Raw genomic sequence first — 5000 nt, 5'->3', positions numbered from 1 at the left:
TTTGAGGTGTCAGTGGGTTAAGCAGTCAAAATCTTTGCCCCTTCCATTAAATGTGATGCTAACCGACAAAGTCTATCAAACATTTGTCAGTATTAAATTGTATGCGGGTACATATAGAGAGGCAACATTTATTAAAGTTAGAGAAAACTGAGAGATGATCAAGACCAAGCTCGTTCCCAGGGTCTTTTTTTTCTGCCTCCTTTGTCCTCAACTACAAAGGAGGCAGAGAAGAGAGGTTGGATAAAGACCTGGCTTCAGTTGTTCAAAAAGTGGATAGCGCTACCCACCAGGCCCCAGTTGTTCAAATGATGGATAGTGCTATTAGCCGGATAAATCACTATCCAGTGGATAAGTAATAGCGGAACCAATTGCACTTTCCAGTGTATGGTGATTTGTCCGGTAGATAGCGTTATCCACCTTTAGAATAACTGGGGCCAGATAAATCACTATCCAGCAGATAAACACTACCAAAACCAATTGAGTTATCCAGTAGATAGTGATTTATCCAGTGGATAGCACTATCCACCCTTTAAACAACTGGGGCTAGAACTCATACAGACAACCAACCTTTGAAGTCTTAAACACTTGATCACTAGTACTGTGGCTTCAATAAGCAAATAATAATCGCCACTGTAATTAATACTGTGGGCTGAGCAATTACGGAAAAAAAACTCCTTATGTAGTAGTATGTTAAGGTACATGTACTTCAAAAAGAAGTACTCAAGAGAATGGTGTCATTTTTGTAACTGACTTTTAAAGGCTACAAGTAATAGGCTCTAGAGGATGGTCAAGTTTTATATTAGACCATTTTTTATATTTCATCATAAACGTTAAGCTAAGTATTTGCATAACAAAATCAACAACTGAAGTTTCCATTTTTTCTAAGTACCTAAAATGTAAGACAAGTTCCATTGGATGTGAGTCGTACATCTCATTTCATTGATTTGATTCTCTATATCTGATCTGGCCTCTTCTTCCAATGGAGGTTGAGAACAGTACAGTGTAATGAATCCAAATGAAATGCGAGTAAAATTTTCAACCTACCGAAAGGATTGCTTTGCATTCCAGAGAGACGGGCCTTACACGATATTTTCAAAGCGTTCAACAGCACTTCCACAAGCCAAACGAGTTCTCTTTACATCAGTACCTCTTTCTCTACCCAAAAACATCTGCTAAAGGTTCTCGCACCTTTCCAGTACACTCACATGTACGTAAGTAACTATACGAGAAGAACTTATGGATTCATATGATAATATACAGCAATTTGAAGACTCGGTATGACTACATTTTAAAGACATAATTACTCAGTGAGAGACGATTCCATTCCATTAGATTTAATAGGTTCTCACTCTTTGCTTTGGCTCCAAACTAATCAACGAACCAATCCAAACCAATCAAAGAACCAATCCAAACAATCATACGGTACTCTGTGAAACCAGGGCGGAAAGAGACCGGGCGGTGAAACAAGCAGGTCCGAGCAAAAAGGTGTGATGCAGTAGACTGGGATCTACTAAAAAGCCTTTTCAAAATGGCGGCAAGTGTTGAGATCGGCGACTCACTCGAACAGTTGGAAGAATTGTTTTTACAGGACATCACAGACGACATTTTTATTTCAACGAAGAAAAAAATTTTTCAGATGTTCCAGACACAAAGCTGATGTTAATGTAAAAAACATTTTCCCTCTGTTCTTGATTGGTTCTCTCCTATAACCTATGGTCTTTAGGTAAATCCAAGTGTTTTGATTGGTAAATCCAAGTGTTTGCTTTCTTGTTCACTTTGCCATACAAGCCATTTCCATGGAAAAGGTTATAAGTCATGGTTTTTTTTTTACATTTTGTTTATATTCTGGTGAGTATTTTCACGAATCATGCTGTGTGTTGAAGGACCCAAAAGGCTAATCAAAATACAAGTAACAACTTGGAAATATTAAGCTCTTACTAACCGAGCTGGAGGGCCATACTGGGGAATATTGGTTGAACATTGTGGAACTAAAGATGGAGCGCAGCGAGGTCCATACAAAAATGACCAAGGTGCAATATTTCTCAGTATGGCTTGGGCAAGCTTAGTTAGAAAGTAGTTTATCATATGGTAGTCGGGCCATGGTTGTTTCTTGAATTTGTGGCTTTTCAAAAACAAAAAGTACACAGCTTATGACCGCTTCCAAATAAATGGTTGGCATAGCAAAATCCTAACCAAGAAAGAACCAAATTATCACAATGCTTGCATTTACCTTAAAACTACCTTACCGCAGGAGGAAAAGCCGGCAGGGCAAGCAACCCCCCACCCTTAGCTCAAGGTCTAGATCCGCCACTGATTACCACAATGTTTTCTGTAGTTGAATGACATAAAATAATGGAAACAGGCGACAAGAAACAATATCGCACCAAAATATAATGTCTTGCAAACAGTGGTTAAACAATAATGATGTTACCATTTGTGTCTGGTGCCCCAAGAAGGAGCCATATTAAATTAATTATAAAGATAAACTAAGTTAAAGTAAGATTGGTTATTTTATAGCAATACATGAAGCAGCCGTTAACCTAGCAACCTTTGTAGCTTTCTTAATTGGAGTTGATAGAAGAATCCTCCGTACAAGAAGGGTTTTCTCTCCACTAACTAAAACATTCACTAATTAGCAGGTAGTTTGAGGGCAATATTGTGTGTGTGAATGGTGAGTTGAGGAAAAATCATAGACAAAAGTTAGGGTCAGTCTGTAGAATGAGGAGGAGAAATTTACAAAGCAAACTCTCAACCCCAAAATAAGGTTAACAAATGAAACAAACTCTGTGTGAAATTAAAAACTTTAATCACAGAAACAGCCAGATAGTACATGTATGAAAAACTGAATCATGTAGGAGGGATTAACAAATATTTGACCATGAAAAGTATTCAGCAGAAGTGGCCGGCTTGGTGGTGATGTCTCCAAAAAGGCTTGTGGTGTATGAGGCCACCTAAGCAGAAACAGCCACAAGTCAAAAAGGGACCTTGCCAAGTGCTGGAATATGTACTCACTAGTTATGCTATATATTTTAAGTTCTCTGGGCGGTGTTGCTAGTCAAGCCTAACAATAAATTCAGTCATTGTTATTTTTTAAGGTATGTTCCAGGGCTTATGCTTTTAATTATTTTATTTATGTTTCACATAGTGGAACAAAAATTTGATCACATTGATCAGCCACAGGTTAGTTTATTTGTTTGTGTCCAAACTGCACAAAGGCAAAGAAAACAATATGGGGTTTGGGAGAGAGGGGTGGCGAATGGTAAATGCGAGACTTTGCGAGACGGCGAGACCAGCGTTTTTCTTTGCGAGCCCGAGACATTTTGACTTTTTAGATTGCGAGACCGAGACTTCAAAGTGTTTGACACCTTCATATAAAAAACGAGACTGCGAGACGCACATAACCGCTCAAAAAACGAGACTGCGAGACCCGTGAAATTCGACTAAAATTTTGCGAGACCCAGAGTTTTTGAAGAACCGTTCGCCACCCCTGGAGAGGATGGGGAGTCTTAAAACGTAGCAGTAGTGATAGGCTAAAAATTGCTTTTCCTCAGGGGAGGATATTCTACAAGGAACTAGAATCATTGCTTTGTCCTCAGTTGGTACAAAATATGAAGGAGTTGCCGTGGAATACTATAGTATGGCTTTTTTGCATAGTCATACCTAAGGGGGCAAGTACATGGTATTTACAATAACTTATCAGTTTTGCATTGTTTTGCTGTGATCCATTTTAAGTCTAGTCTATATATTACCTCGAGATCAAACATTGTTGCCATGTTATGAAGTGTTCTGATGCATCAGTCCTTCTGTGGAATGTTTGTACTTGGTTTAAGTTGGTAACACGTTGATCTGTTATTGAGTGCAGTGGACTGTTATCTTTGAAGACATTCCAAAACATTTCACATTTTCATAAATTCTTGTGTCTTTTCTGTGGTGTTGTTTTCATGCAGAGCCACGTCTTTGCAAACTTTATCGGACAGAGTATTAACAGCAAGCTTTACTCGTATTTTATTTAAATTATCAAGATGAACTTACAAGCGCCTTGATTAAACCGTATTTGTTGTTTGTTGATTTTCCCAAGCGGGCGAAATCTTGAAAATAGTTTTTTATTGTCGGTAAAATTGACTGCGGCGGGCGATTCGTCGCGAGCGATTTTAAGTGAGCAAGTTTGAAGTTCTGAAACGCCGCTATATCCAAATATATCCAGCTGGTTCTTTACTATGTTTTGTAAAAGCTATCGATCTTAAACATATGTAAAATTTAGAGTGGAGTAATGTGGAGTACTCCTGAAAGAAGCAGCGGAACACGGCTTGGTCACGATAAGCAGGACATACCTGCACTCGACACTGTCTTACTTCACTCAAATTTAAGCAGCTTCCGACGAAAATACTTGAGTTCTCTTCCAACAGACAAAATAGTATTGAGTTTTGGGTCAAAAATATCACAAAGGCTTTTAAATAATACCCTACTGGTGGCCCAAAAAATAAAGAAAGAAACCTTGATTTCCGGCTCGTCGAGAGGATATTTTTGGCAGGCATTAATTGCACCGGAAGCGCGGAAGGAGCGCTCGTGCCAGTCCTTCTCCGCATCACACATTGGACCAAGAGCGGAGTGCCCGTTTCAGAGCCCTATGTATAAGCGCCCTGGTGAAACCCCTCGCGGCAGTCGCCTCGTGACCGAAATCGATTGCTCATGCTTAGACTTTCAACCAATCAAAAACTTTATCCAAACGGATTATCCCTCCTTCATTCATTTTCGAAATATCAAATATTCACCTTGGTAGTGAGGCAGTGAGGACAAAGACAATAAAAACACGTTGGAATGAATGTGAAAAAATATTTACGTATCATCCACTTTCCTTTATCTTTGTCCTCTTAAACCTCCCTTTCAAGCTGAATTTTAACATATCGAAAGAGGCCTATTGTCAGATCGACCATAATGGCACTCCACGCTGTTCCGCTAGTGCTGACATTATACACGAGGTTCTTTTGTGTATGACTTTT

Source organism: Montipora foliosa, chromosome 1, assembly GCF_036669935.1.
Source record: "Montipora foliosa isolate CH-2021 chromosome 1, ASM3666993v2, whole genome shotgun sequence".
Taxonomy (NCBI): Eukaryota; Metazoa; Cnidaria; class Anthozoa; order Scleractinia; family Acroporidae; genus Montipora; species Montipora foliosa.
The sequence above is the reverse complement of the archived record's forward strand: the minus strand, read 5'-3'. Positions refer to the sequence as shown.